This window comes from Orcinus orca, chromosome 19 (genome assembly GCF_937001465.1).
Source record: "Orcinus orca chromosome 19, mOrcOrc1.1, whole genome shotgun sequence".
Taxonomy (NCBI): Eukaryota; Metazoa; Chordata; class Mammalia; order Artiodactyla; family Delphinidae; genus Orcinus; species Orcinus orca.
This window is the reverse complement of record NC_064577.1, coordinates 10,956,167-10,969,866: the sequence shown is the minus strand read 5'-3', so window position 1 is coordinate 10,969,866 and position 13,700 is coordinate 10,956,167. Positions and strand designations below refer to the sequence as shown.

Below are 13,700 nucleotides of genomic sequence, written 5' to 3'. Positions count from 1 at the left end.
CCCCCACCAGGTCATTTGGACCTACCCACTTCCTTGCCGTCCACACTCTTCCCCTGGCTCCACCACTGTCTTCCCACAACAGGAGGAGGACAGGAAGTCGGGGTGGTCTGTTTGGCCTTCCTTGCGCACATCTGAAATGCTGCCTGCTGGCCTGGGTAGCTAAAGACATCCCTGCAGGGGTCGAGGCACCCTCTGGTGGTCATCTGTGGAGCTTTCCTCTCCTCAGGATTCAGCTTCACCCTGTGGTTCAAAGTATCAAACTACCTTAAACTGAAAGAAAGGAAAAAAAAAAGCAACAGTTCTTTTTTTTTTAAATATATTAATTAATTAATTTTTTTTGGTGCATTGGGTCTTTGTTGCTGTGCGCAGGCTTTCTCTAGTTGTGGCGAACGGGGGCTACTCTTTGTTGCGGTGCGCCGGTTTCTCATTGCGGTGGCTTCTCTTGTTGCAGCACGGGCTCTAGGTGCGTGGGCTTCAGTAGTTGTGGCATGTGGGCTCAGTAGTAAGCAATAGTTCTTATTTTGGTCAGGCTGGACCATACCTTGGAGGTCAGGGTGGACAGATAAGATGTTCACCACTTAAAGCCATAGAACCGGAGACCATCAGAACAGAGGAGACTCAGAAGGGAATCTAATCCATTCCTCGCCCCACGATTCAGTGTCCTTGTCAACATCCTGCCAGGTAGCACACAGCTTCTGCTGTGTTGTTTCTTCTCCCTAAGGCATCCAAGCCATGTATAAAATGAAGGTCTTACCCCTTGTACCACTTCACAAGTGTCAGTTAACCCCTGCCATGAGCAACGACTGAGGTCAAGTATGTATGGGGTCATATGGACAGAAATAACATATCTAGAGGCTGTGATTTCTGCCTTCTGATCGCTTAAGTGCTGACACAGGGAAGAAGTTTCCACTTGTATTGTGTGGCATCAAAACAGAATCAGAACCAATGGGTGGAAGCTCTCATTGTGGAAGCAAGCCCTCGTGGTGTCAACTGGCACCTTGGAAGGAGTGGTCACTGAAGGGTGGAGGCCCCGAAGCTGAATAGTGTTTGATACCTTGAACCATAGGGCATAGTTGGGCAACCTGGTACAGTGGAAAAAGCACCCAATTTGGCAAACTCAGATTTGAGTGAGATCCTCCCCAATACAACTTGAGTGGCTTTTTCCACTGAACCAGGATGCTCGTGTCCTGAAACAGGGTGGCATGACTTGGATGGAAAAACTCTTTTATTTATGGTTTTAACCCTTTCTCCTTCCTACATTCTTTTTTTTTTTTTTTTTAACAGTGGTTAGATGCCACGAAGTAAGTGGCAATGCCTTAACCGTATGCGTGTTGTTAGGCCCGAAGGCCTCTTCCATCCTTGTCAAGGGGAGTGCTAACCTTCTCTCCTTTCATACAACAACCTACATTCTTATTGAGCCCAACAACTTCATCACCCTATGGTTCAAAGTATCAAACTACCTTAAAGATTTAGTTTTTAATTTATTTTTGGCTGTGTTGGGTCTTTATTGCTGCACGGTGGCTTTCTCTAGCTGCGGTGAGTGGAGGCTACTCTTCGTTGCGGTGTGCGGGTTTCTCATTGCGGTGGCTTCTCTTGTTGCAGCACGGGCTCTAGGCGTGTGGGCTTCAGTAGTTATGGCTCATGGGCTTAGTTGCTCCGAGGCATGTGTGATCTTCTCAGACCAGGGATCAAACCCGTGTCCCCTGCACTGGCAGGCGGATTCTTATCCACTGCGCCACCAGGGAAGTCCCTCAAACTACCTTAGACTGAGAGAATGGGGGGAAAAAAAAGCAACAGTTCTTATTTTGGACTAGACTCTAGTGTTTTCCCATGAAGACTTATAAACATTGTCCAGTCCATGCAATGACTAAACAATCTGCGCAAGGCCTTGCTGCATGTACCCTGCCTCTCGGGTAGCTTTCTTGGGAACTCACCCAGCCTGAAATGCAAACAAGTGTTGGTCACTGGAGCAGGGGCCTCCCTTGAGTTGTCTAACTGCCTCTGAGGTTGCACCTCCGTGTGCACATCCTCCATGTGACATGAGAGGTGATTGTGCATCTGCACTCGGGGGTGGGGGATAGGACCTCCGGAGAAAAGCAGCAATGATGCTGCATGACACCATGTGTTAGTACTCATTTATCTGACCAAATATTTATCGAGCGTCTCCTATGTGCCGGGCACTGAGTACAATGGTGAACAGACCTAGTTCCCATCTTCTGGTGACTTACAGTCTAGTGGGGATAAAGACAAGTGAGTAGATTATTACAGTCCGGATAACTGTGCCAGTGACACACACTCTCACAATAGAGAGTCCTGACGCTTGGGAATTTAGGATATAACGGTGGCATTTCAAATTATCACGGGAAAGAAGCGTTATTCATTTCATGGTACTGGCTAGCCACTTTGAAAAACTACCTAGCTAGATTCCAATCTCACTTCTCCCAGGAGAACACATTCCAGGGTGTTCCAGCAAAGATTTAACTTTAAAACATGAACTTATAGGAGTGCCAGAAGAAAATACGGATCATTTTCTTTTTAAAATTATCAAGAGCGGGGAAAGACTTTCTAAGTTTGCTACAAAGCCAGAAGCCATAAAAGAAAAGTGATAAATTGGATTATATTCTTAAAAGGTTTCTGAAGGATAAGAGAAACCAGACAGATGACTGAACAGGAAAAAATATTTGTTACATAAATAGGGAAGGATCGATGTTTCTAATTGAAAAATGTCTTTTATAAGCTAATAAGATGTAAAATAAACATGTCAATAGAAAAATGGGCTAAAGGCAATTCATGGAAGAAATACAAATAGTTGGCAAACATATGAAAAATGATTACATCTCACCAATAATAAAAGAAATGTATACAACCATAGTTTATTATGATGAGAATTTAAACCAGTACAGCCTTTCTGAAGGGCAGTTTGGCAACATGCATCTGTATTAGTTTTCAAGGGATGCTGTAACAAAGTATCAAAAACTGGGTGGCTTAAAATGAAATTTATTGGGGCTTCCCTGGTGGCGCAGTGGTTGAGAGTCCGCCTGCCGATGCAGGGGACACGGGCTCGTGCCCCGGTCCGGGAAGATCCCACATGCCGCAGAGTGGCTGGGCCCGTGAGCCATGGCCGCTGAGCCTGCACGTCCAGAGCCTGTGCTCTGCAACGGGAGAGGCCACAGCAGTGAGAGGCCCGCGTACCGCAAAAAAAAAAAAAAAAAAAAAAAAAAAAAAAATGAAATTTATTGTCTCATAGTTCTGGAGGCTAGAAGTCCAAAATCAAGGTGTCAGCAGGACCACGCTCCTTCTGAGATTCTGGGTAGAACGTTTCCTTGCCTCTTCCAGCTTCTGGTGATGCCTGGCAACCCTTGGCTTACAGATGCATCCATCCAATCTCTGCCTTTGTCATCCCACGGCCATCTTCACTTTGTCTTCTCTTTCTGTGTGTCAGTGTCTGTGTCCAAATTTCTCCTTTATATCAGGACACCAGTCATATTGGTTTAGGATCCAACCTAACAACCTCATCTTAACTTGATCATCTGCAAAGACCTATTTCCAGATTAGGTCATTCACAAATGTTAGGGGTCAGGAAATTGACATATGTTTTTGTAGGGGGCCTCGCCACGCGGCTTGTGGGATTCTTAGTCCCTGACCAGGGATTGAACCTGCGCCCTCGGCAGTGAAAGCGTGGAGTCCTAACCACTGCACCGCCAGGGAATTCCCTGGCATACCTTTTTGAGGAACACAGTTTAACCCATAATAGTATCCAAATGTAAAATGAACATACCTGTGACGCAGCAATCCCATATTTAGAAATTTACTCTCAGGAGATACCTAGACGAAAAGCAAAGAGGTTCGGGATAGTATTGTTTATAATACTGAAAAATTAGAAGCAATCTAGTAGTCAGTTGTGTATTGGCTAAAAATGTTATTCTATACAATAGTATGAAACCAATAGAAATGGAGATGTAATTCTATATTTATGGCCATAGATAAGCAATCACAACATATTGCATGAATGAAGCAGATTATAAAGCAGCATGTGTATTGACTTCGTAAACTTGTACATTTAAATCTAAGTCAAGAGAGATGTGCCCCAGTATAACAGTGGCTCCCTCTGAGTTGGTGGGATTCTTAGAGGTTGAAATTGTCTTCTTTCCATTGTCTGAGGATGTTTGGATACGTTTCTAAGTCACAAAAACAAGAACTCCTCTTTAAAGGGCTCTTACCGGGGTATGGGAGGCCAGAGCATGTGGGTGGAGCGGGGAGTCGTCTTGAAGCCCACCGTGTTGCTCTGTTCTCCCCCAACAACAACAGCCATGCAGGCCTTGCACCTTCTCCCCAGCCCCCATGCCTTCTCTGAGGTCACTGAGGGGAGATCTTCCCGGCCCAGATGGAAGGCCAGCGTGTAGATATTTGGGGGGTGTGGTGGGCAGGGAGCAAATGAAAGGGGTCCCTGCCCACTTCTCTCCATTTCTAGAGGCGAAGAGCCCCATGAGAGAACCCTTGAATATGTTGCCTTATATGGGCAAAGGAACTTTGCAGATGTGGTTAAGTTAAGGACTTGGAGGTGGCGAGAGTACCCTGGATGATCTAGGTGGGCCCCAGGTAATCACCAGGGTCCTTCCAAGAGGGAGGCAGGGGGCCAGAGTCAACAGTAGGAGATATGACCATGCAAGGAAGAGGTTGGAGTGATGGAGGAAGGGCCCGAGCCCAGGAAGGCAGGTGGCCTGTAGGAGCTGAAAGAGGCAAGGGAATGGATGCTCCCCTGGGACAGCTATGTGGAGACAGCAGTGATTTCAGTTCTCACCCTTGAACTTTACTCCTTCTCTTGATTCCCAAATGCTAGTTCATGAGCCCTGCTACCACTCAACTCTGACTGGGGCTCAGGTTGGTCCTGCTCTGTTCATAATACCTAGAAATTGTATGTGTCCTGTCAATTCAACGTGGTTATCTCTCTACTGGGCATCCTCCCCTAGATATACTTTGCAGTGGTTTTAAAACATGACCACAGATTCTTTTTTTGGGAGGAGGGCAGTTCGCGGGCCTCTCACTGCTGTGGCCTCTCCCGTTGCGGAGCACAGGCTCCGGACGCGCAGGCTTAGCGGCCATGGCTCACGGGCCCAGCCACTCCGCGGCATGTGGGATCTTCCTGGACCGGGGCACAAACCCGTGTCCCCTGCATCAGCAGGTGGACTCCCAACCACTGCGCCACCAGGGAAGCCCAACCACAGATTCTTTGACACTCCTCCCACTGAGAAGGGGTCTCTGTGCCCTCTACTTGAAACTGGGTGACCTTAGTGACTCATGTGTCAAACACAGCATGTAGTGAAAGTGAAGTTGCGTAACTTAGGAGGCCAGGTCAGAATAGGTTTGCAGCTTCTGCCCCATCGTTTTCCGGACACTCACTCTGGGGAAAGCCAGGTCCCCACCCCCTCCACCCGCTGCCCCCATGCCTCCAGGGGGAAAAGATAACTCTCCACTTTGTGCAAACATTGTACCTGTCCATCTCTCTATCACAGCTATAGTGGATGCCTGTTATTTTGTCTTCCCAGGCCTTCACCCTTCTTTTGTGACTAACAACCCTTTCTTTTGGAAAGTGTCCCCCTCTGCCCCTGTCCCCTACATCAACCATGTTTTTCCAGTCAGAGCTGCTCTTGTTTCCTGCTCCAACTGTTGGTTCCTGGACCAACTGCCATGATTGTTTGGTCCAGGGGTGAGCACCTGGCACAAGGTGTCTTAGATTAAGATGCCCCAGAAGCAGACCCTGAGTAAGGATTTGAGTGCAAGTAGTTTATCTGGAGGCACCAACAGGGGCATGGGAAAGTGAGATAGGGGGAGGGAAAGAAGTTAACACAGGGAGCAGCAAAGAGTGGGTTTCCACTGTGAGTAACTGGGACTCAGTCCTGCTGGGAACCATGTGGGGAGCACTGTAGACATTTTCTACCCAGGGGGCAAGGGAGCTCAGGTGTCTACCAAGTCCAGTGAGCCATCGGTTGAGAGCTGGTCTCCTAGACTTGAACTACCCAAGGTTAACTTCCCAGCATTTCCAGCCTGAGGCAGAGCTCACTCTGGTGGCCAGAGAAAGGCCAGGCCAAGAGTCACAAGCTGTGGGCAGGAAGCTTGTTGGGTCTGCAGGGGAACTGTGAGTGCCGAGCAGAGGGCTGGGGGCGGGGCACCAACAGCATCTGCCGTACAAGGCGAGCCAATCACAGCACTTCCCTGGGACTTTGGAAACTGGGCCAGAGAGAGAGAAGCAATCTTCCTCCACTGGAATGTGAGGTTCAGGAGTTGTAGGTGGATCTGCAACGAGAGAGGAATAAGCAACCACACAAGAGAAACAGAGTTGCAGCTGTCACACATCTGTCTTTCCATTTCTTCATCCATTCTTTTATGTCCTGGTAGCATTTGCATCCCTGGCTCAGTTGTCCCTAAGGCCCAGTGGCCTTCCTTCCCTTCCCAAGGCTTGGTCCTTTAACTCTTCAAAGATCTAATTGTATGAGATCCTCCACATATTCCCCAGTCCTTGGGTTACACATCAGCACATGAAGATGAATGGTTTACTTAGTTTCAAGGATATGGACATAGAGATGTATCAAAGGGGCACAGAAAGGGCATAATAATGACTAGAAAGACCTTTGTCACAACATCCCAAGGAGCAAGCATGAAAGGGTGGTACAAAGCACACAGGAAGCCCAGAAGGAGCCAGAGACACCCCTCCCCAGGCAGGCTGTGTGGAGGAATATGGGGTGTATGTTTAGCAGTTCAGGATCACTGAGCATTCCTGCCCTGATGGGGATGTCCAGGCACGTCCACATGAGCCTCACTAAGCCGTCTACAGTAAGCTGAATGAAGACGTCCCAATCCCCAGAACGTGTGAATATGTTCTTTACACGGTAAGAGGACTAAGTTAAGGATTTTGAGATTGAGAGATGATCCTGGGTTATCCAGGTGGGCCCAGTGCAATCACAGAGGTCTTCCCAAGAGGGAGGCAGGAAGGTCAGAGTCAGTGGGAGGAGAAAGGGCCATGGAAGCAAGCGGGTGGAGTGACAGAAGGGTCACGAGTCAAGGCAGGCCAGCAGCCCCTAGGAGCAAAAAAAGGCAAGGAAAAAATTCTCCCTGAGAGCGTCCAGAAGGAACCACCCCTGCCAACCCATTCTAGACACCTACGTCCAGAACTATAAGAGATTAAATTTGTGTTGTTTTAAGCCACTAAATTTGTGGTAATTTGGTACAGCAGCAACAGGAAAGTAATATTCCTCCAGCATCCCCAGAATCCTACCAAGCCTTCTTGTTTATGTCTAAGCCAGTTCAAGGATGGTTTCAAGGTCATTTGCTACCCAAACAATCCTGTCAGAACATCAGCAAGCATCACCCGGACAGATGCCTCCCCCTCACACTGTCAGCTCCTTCTTTTTACCTCCTCCATTCTGTTCCACAGAACCTTCTATGTGGGTGGTGGCTTACAGCTGTTGTTTGTTGTTTGGTTGAGAACTAAGGGGGTTTGGTGGGAGGAGGAAGGTTTATTTTTAAAAATCACACACGCACATACACCGAAGTTCAGTCTCTGAGAAGCTGTGAAATCTTGTCCAATTTCAGCTTTACCCACAGGAACCCACCCAGAAAAGTATTCAAATTAGCAACTCTTTCCTTTTTTTTTTTTTTTAGATTTAGATAAAATGTAAATAACATAAAAATTTTTAACCATTTTTAAGTGTACAGTTCAGTGACATCAAGTACATTTACACTGTTGTGCAACCATCACCACCATCCTGCTCCAGAACTTTCTCATCATCTCAGAGTGAAACTCTGTCCCTGTTAAACATGAACTTGATGCCGAAAACTCAGCCTCTGTGCACTGGTGCCGAACCAAATCTCGGAGACAGAGTTTTGCATGAAGTAGAAAAGAATAGCTTTATTGCTTTGCCAGGCAAAGGGGGACACAGTGGCTCATGCCCTGAAAAACTGTACGTCCCAACCCGGGAGGATTTGGTGAGGAGTTTTAAGTTTTATAGCAATGGTTCAAGGGTGGGGTTTGCTGATAAGGATCAGGGTGTGTGCAGGGCCTGCATTCCTTTAATCTGTTCTCAGGTAGTCTCTTGATGAGCTTCTCTGGTTCTTTTAATCTGGCCTCAGGTGGTCTTCTCTGGAATGAAGAATGCTAACATCTTCCATTTGTTGGGGGTTTTAGTTCTGTAAAGAGCTCAAAGGAAAAAAAAAAAAAAAGAGCTCAAAGATATTGTTAAGAGTATCCCTTGGGGAGGACCCAGGACCCTGCCCCAAGGCTGCACCATTGTTTCCTGGCTGCTCCTCCCTTGTCTCTGCATCCCCCTCCCTTCCCTGATTAGCAACTGTTTGAAAGGCTTTTGTGCCCAGGAGCCCCATAGGGTCCAGCTTGGTTTCAAACTCCCCATTCCCCCTCCCCCTCAGCCCCTGGTAGCAACTTTTTCTTGAAAAAGGCTAAAGAATGTTAAAACCGTCAAAAGCCAACCATTTTACCTGGCAAGCCAGGCTCTGGAACTGTTTTAGGGCAAAACTACACAGAAACCTTCAAGGCAAGCCTCCTCCCACGACTCCAGAAACTTTGCCTTCAAGACAAGATCACCAACCGCTTGTGCTGCTGCACATGGGGAGCAGGACACAGAAGTGAGATCTCCACCAGAGGCCAGAGGGCAATTGAAGGGGAAACAGGTCACTCTGGTTGTTCCCCCTGATAGGGTACCCCTCCAGGTCTCAATGCCAGAGATCTGGGCTTTTCTGGGTACAGGGCCTACCCATTTTAGTGTTAAAAGATGATTTTCAATGAAAGATAAAATCATGAATCTCATGCAGATATAAAAATGAGCACCTGTTCAAGTTTTTATTCTACTAATTAATCAATGAGGCAGCCAGGCAGATGTTAGAGTAGGTTTAAAAGAAAATCCAAAGGACAGATTTATAGATTAAGAGTGTTGAAATAAATGTGCAAATGGGAGCCAAACTGGTTTTTCCATAGAGAGGGTCAGGTGGGAGGAAAGTCGTTCCAACCTCTACAGGATAGGACAGAATTTCCATATCCGTAGATATGAATTATTTTTGTCTTGCTATCAATTATCTCTACACTTTACAGAGAACCGGGATCAGAAAACTCACAGGGATAGCCTCTAGAGTTTAGACAGTGCATAGTTTCCCACTGAAACAATTTTTTTCTCTACTTGAGAGGCGAAGGAATTAAAAAGAAGAGCAGATCAGTGGAGCTTCTGAGAGAAGAAGGGCCTCAGGAGTAGAGAAAAAAGTCCACATACTTCTGGAAGATACTAGAGCTTCAGTTGTTAAGTTGTTACCCATTGCCTGGGACACCGCTGAATTTTGCAGTGAAACTCTGATGTCAAAGAGCTGAGGGTTTGCTTCAGCGACAGCCAGGAAGAGGAAACCACAAAGCAAGGCTGGACCCCAGAGCCTTCATGGGCAGGGGACCCGCAGTGTTGAAATGAAGGCAAAGCTGCAGGGGAATGGCACTAGGGCCACACAGGCAGTCTGACCAAGGCTGGTCCTCTCAGACCAGGTGCAGCCTTGGGTGTTCTCCATGCCAGACTGGCCCTGAGGCCCGGGCCTGAATGGAGGGGTGTGCATTCCAGAAGTGGGAAGGGCAAGGTTACCCCTAAAGGTGGAATTTTGAGAATGTGAGGGAATTCCTGCCTGTGGGCATGGAACAGTCTGGAGTCCCTATGAACACAACATAGGGAACTCTGCTTGTGATTGCTGCCCTGGCACCCCCAAAGCTGAGTGGGGGGAAGGAACCACGTCAGCACCCACTGAACTGAAGAGATTCTCAAGAAATTAAATCCTGGCTGGTCTGGCTAAACCCTTCCTCTTCCTCCATCCAGCCTCTTCCTGGGATTCTCAATGGAAATGATAAATTGCTGAAAGTCTGGAAACATTCTCATCTCTACCACCAGATGGCGCCACTCACCACTACACTGGCTAATTGTTAAACCAGGTAAGAGGTTCTCACACTTACAGAGGAGCTTGGCGGGAACCCAACCCAACCTGCTCCCCTGGCGCAGCACAGAAACCATGGGAATTTCTAGTCTTTGGGCTCACGGGAGAAGCAGAGGAAAGCAGATACTGCCTGGAGAGCTGAGAACCCAGACAGGAAAAGAAGATCCTGATGAGAACTCTCTCTCCTATCCTCCTCACCACACACTGCTCTTATTTTTTCTATTGTTTCACTTCACTTTCCACAAAGTTTGAAATTCCACCCATTAAAAATTCATTGGTTCGGGGCTTCCCTGGTGGCGCAGTGGTTGAGAATCTGCCTGCCAATGCAGGGGACACAGGTTCAAGCCCTGGTCTGGGAAGATCCCACGTGCCGCAGAGCAACTAAGCCCGTGCACCACAACTGCTGAGCCTGCGCTCTAGAGCCCATGCTCTGCAACAAGAGAAGCCACCGCAATGAGAAGCCGGTGCACCGCAATGAAGAGTAGCCCCCACTCGCCACAACTAGAGAAAGCCCACGTGCGGCAACAAAGACCCAACGCAGCCAAAAATAAAGAAATTAATTAATGAAAAAATAAAGATGTGGTATATATATATACAATGGAATACTACTCAGCCATAAAAAAGTATGAAATAATGCCTTTTGAAGCAACATGGATGGGCCTAGAGATTATCCTGCTAAGGGAAGTAAGTCAGAAAGAGAAAGGCAAATTTCATATGATATCACCTACATTTGGAATCTAAAATATGACACAAATGAACTTATCCACGAAACAGAAACAGACTCACAGACATAGAAAACAGACTTGTAGTTGCCAAGGGAGAAGGGGGATGGAGGAGGGATGGACTGGAATTTTGGAATTAGCAGATTCAAACTGTTACATATAGAACAGATAAACAACAAGGTCCTACTGTATAACACAGGGAAATATATTCAATATCCTGTAATAAACCATAATGGAAAATAAAATAACATCCCTTGATGAAAAATGACCAAGCATTCAATGAATCAGGAAACTACAACTCATAATGGGAAGAAGCATCAGTCAATCAAAACAGACCCAGAAATGACAGAGATGATGGAATTAGTGGACAAGAGCATGTTAAGTAAAAATGTAGAAGATATATATGATTCAAATCAAACTTCTTGAGATGAAAAATACACTGAATGGCATTTACAGCAGATTAGACACTGCGGAAGACAAGATTAGTGCACTTGTTACAGTAAGAGAAACTATCCACAAAGAAACAAGGAGGAAAAAAGGCTAAAAGTAAAGGAACATCGAGTGTGAGATAACTTCAAGAAGGTTAATATACACGAGTCCTAAAAGGAGGAGGTGCAGAAAAAATATTCAAAGAAATAATAGGCACCTTTTTTTTCAAATTTGATGAAAACTATAAACCCACAGATCCAAGAAGCTCAATGAACCAAAAGCACAAGAAAAATGAAGAAAATGACACCAAAGTACATCACAATTTAAACTAGCAATAAAGAGAAAATCTAAAAGCAGCCAGAGGAAAAAAGGGCACAATACGGCTAGAGAAACACATACTTCAGCAATCTTCTTGTTGGAATCAAGGTGATCTAAAAGATAGGGAAAAACATTTTAAAAGTACTAATAGTAAACAAAACAAAACAAAAAAAACACAAAAAACCCCCTATCAATCTAGAATTCTATAGAATGACAAAACAAATGCTAGAATTAATAAGTGGGTTTAATAATGTTGTAGGATACAATACAAAACTAAATAGTATTTTTATATTATAGCAATGATCAATCAGATATTTGGATATATCCAAAACACCATAAAAATATTAAATACTTGAGGAGACATCTGACAAGGACCAAGGACATGTAAGACCTGCACATTGAAGACTACAGAAAAATTAAAAGAAATCCTAAATAGAGAGCTATATTATATTCATGGGTCAAAAGACTCAATATTGGTAAGTGTCAATTCTCCACAAATTGATCTACAAAATCAACACGGTTCCAATCAAAATCTCAGTGGACTTTTTTAGTAGAACAAGCTGATTCTAAAATTTATATGGCAATGCAAAGGATGTAGAATGGCCAAAATAGAAGAACAAAGTTGGAATTACTTAATACTACCTGATTCAAGACATAATAAATCTCGAGTAATAAAAACAATGTGTTATCAGTACAAATACGTCAAATATACAAACAGATCTGTGGAACAGAATACAGAGTCAAGAAATAGACTTTCATGTATATGGTCAGTTGTTTGTTAACAAGATGCAAAGGCAATTCACTGGAGAAAGGTAGTTTTTCAATTCCTTAAATAGGTCATGGAACAGAATAGAGTGTTCAGAAATAGATGTACACATATACAGTCAATTGATTTTCAACAAAGGTACAAAGGCAATTCAGCGGAGAAAGAAAGAATAGTCTTTTCAAAAAATAGTGCTGAAACCATGGGACATCCATAGGCAAACAAAACAAAACAAAACAACCTAAAACCAAAACAAACAAAGCAAAACCAAAACACACAAAATGAATCATAGAACTAAATGTAAAACTTAAAATTATACAACTTCTAGAGGAAACATAGGAGAAAAATCTCTCTGATCTTAGGTTTAGCAAAGATTTCTTAGATACTACATCAAAAGCACTATCCATAAAAGAAAAAAAAATCGATAAATTGGGCTTCATCAAAATTAGAAACTTCTCTTCAAAGGATAGTGTTGAGATAATAAAAAGATAAGCCAAAGACTGGAAGACAATATTTGAAAATCATATATCTCATAAAGACTTGAGTACAGATTATATAAAGGACTCTCAAGACTTAATGATAAGAAAACAAACCATCCAATTTAAAAATGGGGGACTTCCCTGGTGGTGCAGTGGTTAAGAATCCTCCTGCCAATGCATGAGACACGGGTTCGAGCCCTGGTCTGGGAAGATCCCGCATGCCGTGGAGCAACTAAGCCCATGTGCCACAACTACCGAGCCCGCATGCTGCAATTACTGAAGCCCGAGAGACTACAGCCCGTGCTCTGCAACAAGAGAAGCCACCATAATGAGAAGCCTGCGCACCGCAACGAAGAGTAGCCCCCGCTTGCCGCAACTAGAGAAAGCTCGTGCACAGCAACGAAGACCCAACGCAGCCAAAATTCAATAAATAAAAAATAAATAAATTTATAAAAATGGGGAAAATAATATTTGAACAGACACTTCATCAAAGAAGATATACACATGGCAACTAAACAATTGAAAACATCTCCAACATCTTTAGTGGTTAGGGAAATGCAAATTGAAATCTCAATGAGATACCTACACACCTATCAGAATGACAACAATGAAAAACACTCACCATTCAAGTCTTGGTGAGGACGTGGTCGATCTGGAACTCTCGTACACTGCTGGTGGGAACGTAAAATGAAACAACCACTTTGGAAAATAGTTTGGTAGTTTCTGAAAAAGTTAAACATGCACTTACCCTATGACACCCCCTCCCTGCATGAATCCCCTAGGTATTTACCTGAGAGGAATGAAAGTATATGTCCAGGCGAAGATTTGTACACAAGCACTCAGAGCTGCTTTATTTGAGAGTCAAAAACTGCGGGCAACCCAAATGTTTGTCCACAGGTAAATGGGGAAACAATGCAGTACCTTCATACTATGGAAGGTATTAAACTCAGCAATAAAGAGAAACGCCCTGTTGATCCATGCTACGGCAGGGATGACTCTCAGAATACTTGTGCTGAG

At 44.8% G+C, this 13,700-nt stretch overlaps 1 protein-coding gene and 1 non-coding gene across 2 annotated transcripts in view; both read right to left on the bottom strand.

The window, feature by feature from the left end:
• The window catches only part of ZNF594 (zinc finger protein 594), a 258,800-nt gene that overhangs the window by 48,574 nt on the left and 196,526 nt on the right, over positions 1 to 13,700 (bottom strand). The window lies entirely within an intron of this gene.
• On the bottom strand, positions 1,276 to 1,401 carry LOC117200446 (U6atac minor spliceosomal RNA). The gene has a single exon (XR_004482024.1). It is a non-coding gene; the product is annotated as a U6atac minor spliceosomal RNA (small nuclear RNA).